This window comes from Lissotriton vulgaris, chromosome 2_1, assembly GCF_964263255.1.
Source record: "Lissotriton vulgaris chromosome 2_1, aLisVul1.2, whole genome shotgun sequence".
NCBI classification, from domain to species: Eukaryota; Metazoa; Chordata; class Amphibia; order Caudata; family Salamandridae; genus Lissotriton; species Lissotriton vulgaris.
The window spans coordinates 585,337,973-585,351,183 of NC_141687.1; the positions used below are offsets into that span (position 1 = coordinate 585,337,973).

General features: G+C 45.8%; 1 protein-coding gene across 4 annotated transcripts in view; it reads right to left on the minus strand.

Moving 5' to 3' along the window:
• The window catches only part of TKFC (triokinase and FMN cyclase), a 222,592-nt gene that overhangs the window by 112,324 nt on the left and 97,057 nt on the right, over positions 1 to 13,211 (minus strand). The window contains exon 1 of one of the 4 annotated variants that reach the window (XM_086955604.1): positions 11,608 to 11,800. The exons of 1 other annotated variant lie outside the window; for it this stretch is intronic. The gene's annotated coding sequence lies outside the window, so the exon portion shown is untranslated. Of the gene's footprint in view, positions 1 to 10,175; positions 10,362 to 11,495; positions 11,801 to 13,211 lie in introns of those variants that run through there. 2 more of the 4 variants (XM_086955606.1, XM_086955607.1) reach the window with 2 other exon arrangements.

Consider the following 13,211-nt stretch of genomic DNA (forward strand, 5'->3'; position numbering starts at 1 on the left):
CTTAACAAAATGACAGCGTCTGGATCGTCCGAGTTCGGAAGATAAAACATTGAAATAAAAGCTGAGTGATCAAGTTCCTCTGCACTGCAGCAATCCCGGCGAATGAAGGTGGGTGTCTGCACTTTTGGATACATTTATGGCTAATCTGAAGGATTTGCTTGTCCGATCTCGTCATGCCTGACCCTGCAATGGCGCCCGAGTGTCCTGATCTGCTACATGTTATTCGGTAACACTCGCTGCCACAACTCAAAGCGGGCTCATTATAAAGCAGCGCTAGCCTGTCTAAACGCATGCTGTTGCCCATACATCTGCCAGAAGCAATCTACCACAAATAATATGCACGCACCGTAACGATCAGGGTAAAAGGAAATTCGTTTCCAAAATGGCGGAGCAACCAAGGTGATCAGGAGAGAGGGTTAGCTACGCGTGTTTACCTGCCTTTGCCCTGCTATGTTCCATGTCTGCAGTGTAATCTCATGCTGAAACGCTAGAGAAAGCAAAGTTCTGCAAAATAATAGCGCACTGGCGTCTTTGTGTCTGTTCCCCACCTCACACAGGGAATGCTGATGGGAGGGGCCCCGGAGGTTCCGTGTAAATGGGGAGAATAACATCGAGCCCGAGAGTTTACACCGGGCAGAAAAGGGCCAAAAGGATATTTTTGATCCTCTGAAGTTTTGCGGAAGGAAATGGTACTATCGGCGCCCTGGCGGCCTTTGCCTCATCTACAGCTGGGCAGCAAGTAGTGCCAGCTGCATCGTTTAGGCCTTTTACAGCTGCACAGCAAGTAGTGCCAGCTGCACCGTTTAGGCCACTAACAGCTGTGCAGCACGTAGTGCCAGCTGCATTGTTCAGGCCTTTTACAGCTGTGCAGCAAGTAGTGCCAGCTGCACCGTTTAGGCCTTTTACAGCTACTCAGCAAGTAATGCCAGCTGCACCGTTTAGGCCTTTTACAGCTGCGCAGCAAGTAGTGCCAGCTGCACCGTTTAGGTCTTTAACAGTTGGGCAGCAAGTAGTGCCATCTGCACCATTTAGGTAACTTTATCCGTGGGGATAGTTCTGAACCAGGCATCCACCTAAACCCTCCCGAGCACCCCCGCTTAAGTACAATATCCCGATCACCCTTCAGAGCCCAAGTGCCCCCGTCACCAAAACAGTCTTGACAGCGCTGCGCTGTTTGCTCCACAACTGCAGATCTGCAGTAAAACACAAACTTGAAATCTCCGATACCATCACCTTTCACAATATTGAAATGATCTTCCTCACAGAGACCTGGTTCAACGATACCTCTCACTCTATGCTTGATCTCCTATTACCCACAGGCTATTCTATATTTAGGAATGAAAGAACTGACAACATTGGGGGAGGTGTTGCAGTCTTCTTTAGAAACTCCCTTAAACTTAAGGCGTCTCCTATGAGCTCCTTCCACACCTTTGAATGCCTTTTTCTTGAGCTTCAATTGCACCACCGCTCACCACTCAGATTCCATGTCATTTACCGCCTGCCTTGTAGTGGCCCTTCGTTTATGGAGGAACTCACTGACTTCATCAGCGACCAATACACGCAAAGTGACAATCAGACCTTCGTGGGTGACTTCAATCTCCAATGGGGCGTACTGCATGACTCTTCTGCGAACTCGCTGGCCACCTTCCTCTCTGCAAACTATCGTATCCAACACTGCACAGATTCAACACACTATAAGGGCTCAATCCTGGACCTTGTTATTTATTGCAGGCATGCTTTCTATCACTACCCCTATTCATGTAAACTGGTCTGACCACCTCCTCATCCCATTCTCTCTTCACCTATCACACTCTATAACTCTTGGCCAACCTAAGAGGGCTACCTTCTGGTTCCGTGATGCTAAAAATATTGATGTCGGTCCCCTCTGTGAATCAGCTGCGTTATCACTTCCAAGGCTAGACCCGAACCTAGATGTTGACGAATTCACCTTCCAATGCCTCACAGTTCTTGCAGCCGAAATTAATAATGTCGCTCCACTCAAAAGCAAAAAGATAAGGCCCACTCCCTCAGCACCTTGGTTCAACAATCCCCCCTCTATGAAGAAAGGAAGCAGCTAAGACTCCTGGAGAAACAATGGAGGCAAGTGCCCTCCACCGATAATTTGGCCACGCTTCGTTCAGCAAGATCCAAGTACCACAAGCACATCTTCCTTGGAAAAGCGTCGCACTTCAAAACCCTCCTTGACTCAGCCAAAAATAGACCCAAAAAACTATTCGATCTCATCAAGATTCCTAACTGCTCTCCCCAACCTCCAAGTTGGAGGATTCTAAAAAGAAAGCAGCGGATTTCGCTATATTCTTCGATGAAAAAGTGAAATCACTTGTGGATCAGGTCGCTCATCCTACCCCTCCAGAGGAGCGCAAATCCTCAGCCATTTGGCAGAACTTTGACCCCATATCTGAAGATGCCCTTCTCAAGTGCATCCTCGAAACAAAGCCCTCCAACCATTCTCTGGACCCCATCCCCAGTGCCATTGACTTCTATACCCATTCCCTTTTCTATTGGACAACTCTGGTCAAACTCTCCCTCTGTCAATGCTCCCTTTCTGTCTCCTTCAAAACTGGGCAGGTCACCCCTATGCTTAAAAAACCCACTGCTGATAGGAATGACCTCAACAACTTCCGCCCCATCACTAACCTACCCTTTCTTCCGAAGATCACAGAAAGATGTGTAGCGAAACAACTCTCTCGTCATATCAAGGACAATGATCTTCTTGACAATTGTCAGTCTGGCTTCATCCAAAACTGCAGCACTGAAACAGCCCTACTGCAAGTGGTTGATGACGCGCTGAGGATACTCGATTCGGGGGGGGGTCCTGTCTTCTAATTCTCCTAGAGCTTTCTGCAGCCTTTGAAACTGTCAATCACAACACCCTCCTCAACACTCTTCAACAGAGAATGGGCATGGAGGGCACTGTGCTTAAATGGTTTGCCTCCTTCCTCTCAGATAGATCCCAAATGATCAGAATAGCGAACAGTCTTTCATCTCCTGTGGCGGTAGGTCAAGGTGTTCCTCAAGGCTCTATACTTGCACCCACATTGTTCAATCTATATTTAGAACCACTGGGAACTCTCCTAAGTAAATCCGGGATCCACTATCATCTCTATGCAGACGACACTAAAATCTACCTCAAGGTTGCCTCCACTCATGATCTCTCCATCCTAAGCTCTACTCTCGACTCCATTCACAACTGGTTGTCAACACATCAACTGATTCTGAATCCCTCCAAAACTGGATTCTTCCGACTCTCCTCCACACTCTCTCCTCCCCCAGTTCAATCATGGATGGATCAGATGAATCTACTTAACAATAAACCCATCATTGTTGACAGCGCAAAATCCCTTGGTGTCATACTCGACAAAAAACTCAATCTAACCTCCCACATCAATTCCATTGCAAAATCTGCTCGATACCAACTGCGCCTTCTTTGGGGAATTTGTCGCTTTTTCCCGGAGCAGGACCTTAAAACCCTGGTGCAATCGCTGGTCCCGTCCAGACTGGACTACTGCAATTCTCTTCTTACTGGCCTCCCCAAATCCCACTTGTCCCCCCTTAGATCTGTTCTCCATTCAGCAGCTCGTTTCATTTATGGGGTCAAAAGAAGCGACCACATCACACCGATGTTATCCACCCTCCGCTGGCTTCCCATCGAGGCTAGCGCTATCTACAAGACTGCCTGTATCACCCACAAAGCCTTGCACTCCTCCTCTCCTCGCTACCTGGCGAATAAACCGAAACTCTCTGGAGGCTCTAGACCATCACGTAATGCGGAAAATCTACTGCTTGAACCTCCCACTTTCAAGAGGGAAAGATCAATGGCCCAATCCTTTTCAGGCAACGCGGTGAGAATCTAGAACTCACTTCCGCCTCAGCTCCGGACCACCACCTCCTCCCAGGCCTTCAAAACGGACCTCAAAGTTCTCCTCCTCCAAAGACACCTCCAAAAGTAATTCACGCCCACTCTATTATCTAAAGCGGCAATACTCATAGTACGGCCCGTGGGCCAATTGCGGCCCGCCAGACCTTCCCTTGCGGCCCCCATGGAAAACAACAGCAGTCAGGGTCAGGACTCAGCGCCATTACTGCTGTTGTGATTCTTCGGGGGTCGCATTTGCCGAGAAAGGGGTCAAAGGGGCATATGCAGACAAGTAGTGTCTTGCATGCTCACCTGCGGCCCCCGCCCTCATCTGCCACTGGAGGTCATAGGCTTGGGTCACGGCAGGTGAAGATTCCAGAAGAAGACACGCAAGTTGCTGCCTTTCTTTATCTGCCCTTTTTTATTGCGAGTGATTTTGCATATTATGTGAATGCAACAGAAGATGGCGCTGTTGTGACCAATTGTGAGTTAATCATCAGCTCAAATTTATTTTTCATTCGAGTTTGTTCTACCGGAGTTAACAGAAAGGGCTTTTAGTGGACCAAGAGCTTCAAAGCTGGTAGCTATGGATGCTCCATTTTTGCCTTCAGGGTGGCAAGAAATATATATATTAACTTGGCAGCAGCACTACTACGCAGAAAGTCTTTGTCAGTTCAAATCGACATGTTTTCTTTCATTTTTTCAGTCTCATCATTTCAGATCTGAAGCATTTTCAATACTATATACAACAAAGCCATTGTTTTTGCTTATTTATCTTACGCAACTAAAAACCTCTTAGGTCTCCATTTTCGCCCTTAAATAAATCTCAACTCAACAGCAGCTCAAAGCCTTTGATGTAATTCCAAATAGGCTCGTTTAAGTTCTTTAACAGTCTCATCATTTCAGAACGGATGCATTTTCAATGTTGCTTATTTATCTTATGCAACTATCAGGGTCTCGATTTTCGCCATTTTCAATGTTATATATTATATACAACAAAGCCATAGTTTTTGCTTATTTATCTTATGCAACTAACTACCGGGGTCTCCATTTTCGGCCTCCGGGTGAACAAAAAAATCTCATCTCAGTAGCAGCATAATTGCTCAAATATTTTGATGTAATTTCAAATAGACTGGTTTTACTTCTTTCACAGTCTCATCTTTTGAGAACTGACACATTTTCAAAATTATAATTTATATACAACAAAGCCATAGTTGTTTCTTATTTATCTCATGCAACTAAAAACTATTGGCAAAGCCAATAGTCCTGAATTGTTGCAGGTATTATGTTACTGGTTGTATCTCATATATCTGAATCCAATGACAAGCAGCAACATACCAGTAGGGTGGCACACTATGATAAACACAGATTTGTGTTTACATGTTTTTAAGCCAACCCCATAATTTTAGCTGTCTTGGCCCTTTGAGAGAACCCCCAGTTTTTTCATCCCACTAAAAGCCCTGTAACCAGGCAATCCATGTCAGCTATGTGTATATATCACCATAGTTCGATCTAAAAATCTATTTTTTGGTTCTGTTGCGTGTCTGTTAATAGTAAAGAATACTGCTATTTAAAGAGAGAGAGAGAGAGAGACTGGCTGACTATGAGAGAGACTGACAGAGAGAGTCTGACTGAGAGGGAGAGACTGACTGAGACAGAGACTGACTGAGGGAGTAAGACTGACTGACAGAGAGACAGAGAGAGAGAGACTGACAGAGAGAGAGAGACTGACTGACAGAGCGACTGACTGACAGAGAGAGAGAGACTGACTGACAGAGCGACTGACTGACTAGCGACTAACTGACAGAGAGACTGACTGAGAGAGAGAGACTGACAGAGAGAGAGACTGACAGAGAGAGAGAGACTGACAGAGAGAGAGGCTTACAGAGAGAGCGAGAGAGACTGACAGAAAGAGAGAGGCTGGCTGAGTGAGAGAGACACTGACAGAGAGAGAGGCACTGATAGAGAAAGAGACACTGACTGAGCGAGAGACTGATGGAATTGGGGTCAAAGTGTGTATGAAGCTATGCAATGCCTCTTTAGATTGCTATTGTCTGCTAATAAGAATATATTGTCAAAATGTGCTCTTTGTAGTTACATCTGCTTTTGAAATATAGCATTTTACTCTAGCTCCGCCCCCCACTGACCCTGACCCCGCCCCTACTGGTGCGGCCCTCGGCCATAAGCCACACTGTAATTTTGGCCCCCGACAAAAAGTTTGTGAGTACCCATGATCTAAAGGAAGACCTCCCATTACTGAAAACTCTATTCTCCATGACTATGGAAGTGCCTTCACAGTGTGTTTTTGTGGTTGGAGTGTTATCCATTTATTGCAGTATTATCCTTGTACCTGTGTTTGGTACTCTTTTGTAACATGCACACGCCACTTTTCTCTTGTAACACACTGTTTGCTACCTCTCACATTTTGTTTGCTTTTGATACTTGCACAAGTGCCACCATTGCCTACGTAACATTTGTTCTTGTGCCTGAGTGTCTAGCATATATTACAGTACATTACCTCTAATTGTACTTTGTTTTCTCTTGTAACCTGCACACTTGTCACTTTTTCCTCCTGTAATGCACTGTTTGCAACCTCATGTATTTTGTTTGCTCACAATTGTCACTTTTACCTCATGTAACTTAACGTCTGCTTTTGTAATTTGTTCACTTGTAATTTTCTGTTCCTATTGTGAAGCGCTCTGACGCCTTCGGGTAAAGTCCACGCTATATAAAAACGCATAAATAAATAGGTGAACTCCGTGGCCTCTGGAGAATGACCAGGAAGCTTGAAAACAGCACTGCTGATATGCAGCAGTCCATGCACTTTATCAAACAAGCACTGACAAAGCCAATAGGTCTCGCCTACCCGGTATTGGCTTTGTTAATGCTTTTATTTATGCTGCACAGTAGTGAAGCTGCTGTGCAGCATTACTGAACGTTAAACAAAAAATTAAAAAGATGCACTGGCCGCATGATAGCGCCTTTTTCTTGCTGGTGGGAGGGAGGGCATATGGGGACGGAGCGATATAATGCCATCAGCATGTCCGCCTCATAGCCCTTTTGTTTTTGTTATGGCGGGTGGGAAAGAACACATTTGACATCACACAAATCTGTGTGCAGCCATACACATAAAAGTACTGCACCCTAAATACAGTTGCATGTGAGATCACACAGAAGGGTTTTTGACGTAGTTCTCTCAAGAGGAGGCAATCCAGAGGCATAGAAAGCCAAGCCTAACGGACTAAACACTGCTGATGAAATCCTAGCTGCACATTATCCCCTCATCCGACCTCCCTGTCACAGTCCTTACATCAATGAGCAGCTCCTCCCCATCCTGTGGGATTTAAAACCTTTGACCTCACACCCGGAAATCCTGTTATCCAAAGTCAATGAAGCCGAACACAGGGAGGGATGGGAACCAAGACTGTGATGGGGAAGTTGTAGACTCGGAGTAATGAACCTTACCGGTAATAAACGGGGCAGTAGATGTCACTCTGAATCTCCTACCCTACTTCAGAGAGATTTGCACAAGCCCTCAAACACAGATACCCTTGAGGTACAACTCCTGAAGCATGACTGACTGCAGAGTGATAGCTAAAGAAGTGTGCACGTCAGTGTCCAGAAACCGCAAACTGAAATAAACAGACATACATACATACTCTCACACATAAACACACAGAACCCCCAACACATCTGCAAGAGCAATAGAGGGACCTATAGCAAAAGAAGCAGCCCGCATTTATGTTCGTGCATGTGCCTACACATAAGTGCTACGATGTGGACCAGAAATCCTTGGTGATCCTGGTGCGTGCCATAGACAAATCTAAGAGAATGATGTGGAGTGCATCAAAAGTGCAAAATTAACAAAGATACTTTGAGCTCATTCTAGCAGGAGAATTTCTAATCAGAGATTTGTTACTGAGGCCGACTGAGGCCCTGCGATATCCTGAGTGCTTCCAGAGCAATAGCCTGGAACACCAACTTGATTGAGGGATCGCTTATTCCAATTGATCACAAGAGGTCACTTTGGACCTAGGCTACACTGCACCCAGTATACCTGTGGAGTGCAATAGTTCTCAACATACACCTTTAACTTCAGCAAAAAGATACTCGCCTACTGAGCCCTGACGAAGTTCTCATCATGAAAACGAAACGTGTTGGCTGCCGGTAAAATCTCCAATTCTGTGAAAACTAACGGATTGAAAAAAAAGACTCATTTGAAAAACTAAATATTGACTTCTTTGACTTCATCACCTAGTGCACGCCCAACCCCTCTATGGCATCAAAAGTGCCTTCATATGACAAACTACTGCAATTAAACATGTGCCAGATCACCTGGCCTTCTAGTCAGGAAGATACTGCAACTCCTGTTATTGGCAAAGTGTGCCTGCATCTGATTATGTGACATCTTCCAAACAGGACATAACTTGCTGCACTTCTCCGCCCAATAACTGAAAGATAAGTAACAGATACACCTGTTTCTCTGGGATTGGTTGACTGCAGCTAAGTTACAAGAATTTTGGACCTTTCAGTGATAGCTGCATAGTCTGTTAAGGATCACAGACTAATCTCATGTAGCAAGAGCATCAATAAAAAGCAGAAGCATATGTTAGGACAGGTATGTCCCCTGCAAGGCAAACAAATGTGCCCCCTGCTCTGAGTACCTGGCCACATATGAAACAGTTTTTTGACATTCAGGCCCTGGCGTCAAGCTAATTTAGTGTGTATGCAGAGAGTTAGGCCTGCCCCTGGTGATTCAAAGTCGATAACTTAGCGGGGCTCACCAAGTGGGCTCACCAAGTGTGCCCTCACAGTGGACACTGGACTACTGTCCTGAGGGTATCACATAAAGCAGAAGCGACAACATACTGTGTTTTGTGAATCATTAATATGACTAGAACTACTTCTCTGTGTCAAGGAGAGGCAAGCCTAGTGGCTCTTCTTGTGGAAAAGTCTGCTGTTATGTGAAACCCAGAAGCCTGAGATGCTATTATGTGTGCGCATGTATGTGTAATGAATGTGTAGCATACATACAGCAGTCAGATTCTGTGTTGCACAAGTCTGTGTACTTGGCCCAGTAGGATCCATTTTGGGTGCCATGAACATGAAGGATGTGGACAGCTTCACCAAGATCATTTTAAAAACAACCACTGGCAGCCAATTCTCAATTCTTGGACAGTGGATCTACATCTTCTTTCTGGAAACTGTATTTAAACGAGGGTTGTAAACGATATCGGTTTGTTCCAGTTCCAAGTTACGAAGGAAGGAAGCGCTCTGTGGAGTACTCAAAAGACTGCTCAATGCCCATGCTCTTTGCTTTGTCATCTCTGACTGGCTACTATCTAGACGTTTGGTGTCCCACAGTAGCTCACTGTGGGACACAGAACAGACAGCCTCAAAGCAGAACAACCCCAAAGACAGTTGGCCAGCCTCTACTTGTTGTGCTTGGCTTAATCTATGTTTCAGAATGTTACCACAAAGAATTGCAATCAGATACTCCTAGATACTTAAAACATGCCCATTTCAAAGTGCAATGCCCTTATGGAGTTAATTCTACTAGTTTAAGCCTGAACAGAAATGATTAAGATTAAAATAAAGTGCCCTCAGTAACACAGCAAAAAAACCAACTCTGAGCAACAAAATTAAAAATTTTGCACCACAATATTTGTCAACCTATGCCATAACATCCTGGGAGGGTCTTACACAGATTTTACTATACACTTGAAAGACTGTGGAAAATTAATGTAGGATCCTTCCAAAATAGTTCTAGATGCCTAGCGAAGAAGGGAAGTTTGATGCACATTGTATGGGACTATTCTGATATTCTAAGATAATCGAGATCGGACCAGTCGTATTTTACAGAAACAACGGTACAAACGATTGACTTAACACCTAAAGTGGCGCTGTTGGGAATTATGGAGGAGATGGGGGCTCCAGAGCAGCACGCACACTCATTGGCTTGGGATTCCTAATCAGCAAAAAGGATATCGTTACAGAATGGAGAGTTAAAACTCCCCCAACAATTCAGGAATGGAAACAAGGCATGGACTGATGTTCTACACTAGAAATATTGTTTACATGGCTAGGGGATGTCCACAGAAAAATGAAAAGATGTAAAAGAAGTGGGCAGGGGCGTAGCTTGGTCAGTAAGAGTGGGGGGGTGAGCTTCAGATTTTCTGCCAATCATGCTGGCATATCAGGTTAATCATTATGTGGAAAGAAGGGGCGGCTGGTATTTAACGGCGGTAGGAGATGGGTTGCTGGGGAGGAAATGCGGGTTAAAAAATGAAACGCTTACCCCTGTGCTGCAGCCTCTAGTTCCTCTTCACCCACTTCCAGGACTTCAGGCAAGGAAGCACACGGCTCCCAGGCTCTCCATAGCCAATCACAACGATACAATGCAGCGTTGTGATCGGTCCCTCAGCCAGGGAATGGGAGCCTGGGTGGAGAACATGAAAAGTGCACATGACCTGCTGCCCGAGACGGCTGGCCAAAGCCTCATGTGCACTTGCAGTGGGCAAACCACTCCTCCCCTGCCCTGCTCTGAACTGAGCAGCCCCGCCCACACCCAGCAGAGGAACGACGAACAAATAAAATGATAATAATAATGAGTTATTATCATTTTAGTTTTACTTTTTGACCTGCTCAGTGGGGCTACACTGCTCTGCCTTAGCAGAGGCACCGTCCCTGGTGGGAAGCAGCACATGAGCGGGGACTGAAGGGTTAGTGGAAAGGGAAGGAAGGGTACTTAAAATACAATATTTTGACAAATAACCATGTTTTAAGATATTGAAAATAGAGGGGCTGGGGGTGTCTGAGTATTTAACAATCTCAGATGAAATCGAACAGACATCTTACCATACCCGACTGAAAGCTCCTGTACCCAACTATTTATTAAATAATATATATATTAGGGGGTGTAACACCCCAAAGACCCCTGAAGCCACGCCATTGGAGGTGGGTGGAAACGATGTAGACACGACAACCAACTTCTGTCTGGGGAGAGATCTGCTCCGTTTTCTTTGTCTTTCATTGCATCATTACTGGAAAACATGATTTCTTGTGTAAAGTATACACTGTACAGGATTGCATTTCCGTTTACTTCCTGCCTGCTTTCGTTTTGGAAAACCAGGGATTTTGAAAAGAATAATATGATGATTTGAAAAGCACAGGTCATATTTGGCAGCTTTCTAGTACATGCTGTGCAGAAACACATCTCATGCTGCAGTTGTCAAAGCTGGAAACTTGGTGTGGCCGTTTTCAAAGGTGTAAACCACAGCCATGGAGGAGTACAAGGAGAAACAAAAACGTGTAATGCAACGTTCTTCACAACTAATATCTTAGGATACTCGAGCTGCCTTCTTCAACCGAATATCTAACCAAAAAACGGTCACGGCAAACGTGTATCCAAACCAGAACGGCCTACTGTGCCTAAACATCAATGACCCAACATAAACTGCAAGATAGACAAGCATTGGCAACGCCACCAGGTTTGACTCTAATTGGCTGCACGCTGAAGTCACCAAAACGCACACTGTTCCCCCTGTATGCATACCTCCCAGTATGTCCTCGTGCAGGCTCACCTCTCACCCTGCAGTCACACAGGTGCACTACTCACCAAACACTCCTAGAGGCACAACTCGCTATATCCTCGGGCACAAGTCTCACTCTGCACGCACAGAGACACATGGTTCGTCATTTCAAATTAAAGAAGTGTAAACACTCAGTACCTGCCCATTCAAACATGGAGGGAGGTGCAGAGTCCACAAACCGGGCAGCCTCGGCGCAGGTGCACTTAGGAAGCCCTCTGAACACACTGTTGGAAACGTTTGCTCTGAGGGAGGACCGACTATAAGCTTGCTCCCTGAGCGAGTGCCGCCTAGAGCAGGGAAAGGTCTCTTCCGGGGAGGACTTCGGACTTAGTCCAAATTCTACCCTGGTGGGGAGGGAAGAAGCCTTGGCGGCGTAGCCAGGGCAAGGTAGTGTGGGCAATAGGCCAGACTAGGGGCAGAGCTTATAACTGAGGCAAGAAAGTGCAGTTAACTGTCTCACACAACCTCCACCTCCTCTTAAGTGCCTGGAGAGGAGAAGGCCCAGCAGCACTACTTATAACCCCCGCACTTAGTACACATCCCACATATACATTTATGAATAAGCTTACACCAGCCGTGTGGTCGTATTTTCTGTGGGAATAGTTGGCTACAGTTTTATTACATTCATTCTGAGTGTTACAAATCATTCTGACAGGGGCAAAAATCATAATACGCGACAGGTCATGAATCACTGCTGCAGCACACAAATCATTTCGACAGTATGATAAAACCTTGCTGCGTGACAGGACATAAATCATCAATGGTTGACATGTCCCAAATCATCACTGCCATATATCAATCAAGTCCTTTTCATTTGCTTGTCATAATTCTGCCACCTTTTTTTGTTGAGGTCATGCCGCGTTTTGGGGTCATAAAGTATGTTGGTCTCCTGTTGGTTCTTTCTCTGATCGTGAGGGGTAGCCTCGGCTTCAACTCACAACCTTGTCTGTATTTTGTGCCCTGCCAACCGGTGGGTCTGGGCTGCGAGTGCCGTGCTCCACTTTCTCCACCGTTGGCCTACTTATCCTGCCGTAAAGCATCCCCGTGCCCCAGTTGAGGGTGTGGTGGTGTCTCCCCCTAGTGGGGGTTCATAACATTACTCGGTATTACCCGGCCCTCATTGGCCCGGTGTCTTTGCACCAACCTTGCATGCTTTTCTTTCCCTGACTGGGGGTGGGGCAGGATGCCCCTCCTCTCGTTGTTTGCCGCTAAGGCACCTCAGACTGGTATTTTCCATGTCCTCGGTAGCTGTTATTGCGCCAGCCAGGGACGGCCTCTGCCAAAAACACTAGCATTGTCCCGTTAAGGTATTGCAACTCTGCTGAAAAGCGTCAACACCGTCTCATTAAATGTGTAATGGCAGATCTATCTCAATAAAACAACATCAGCATCTCGGATAGGTGAAAATAGTGTCCCATTACAAACAAATACTTGTTGACCAATGCTAGAACTGGCCACTTAAAAAAACAAGCATTAGAAATGCAATAGGTCTCGCAGCATTAGAGTTAGTGCTTTTAGAATTGTTAATGGGTTTTTTTGTAAATCTTTAGCATGAGGTTGAGGGTGAGTGAGGGTGAGTGTGAGGGTGAGTGAGGGTGAGGGTGGGTGTGAGGGTGAGTGAGATGGGTGAGTGTGAGTGAGGGTGAGTGAGGGTGAGTGAGGGTGGGTGAGTGTGAGTGGGGGTGAGTGTGGGTGAGTGTGGGTGAGGGATTGAGGGTGAGGGGTTGAGGGTGAGTGAGGGT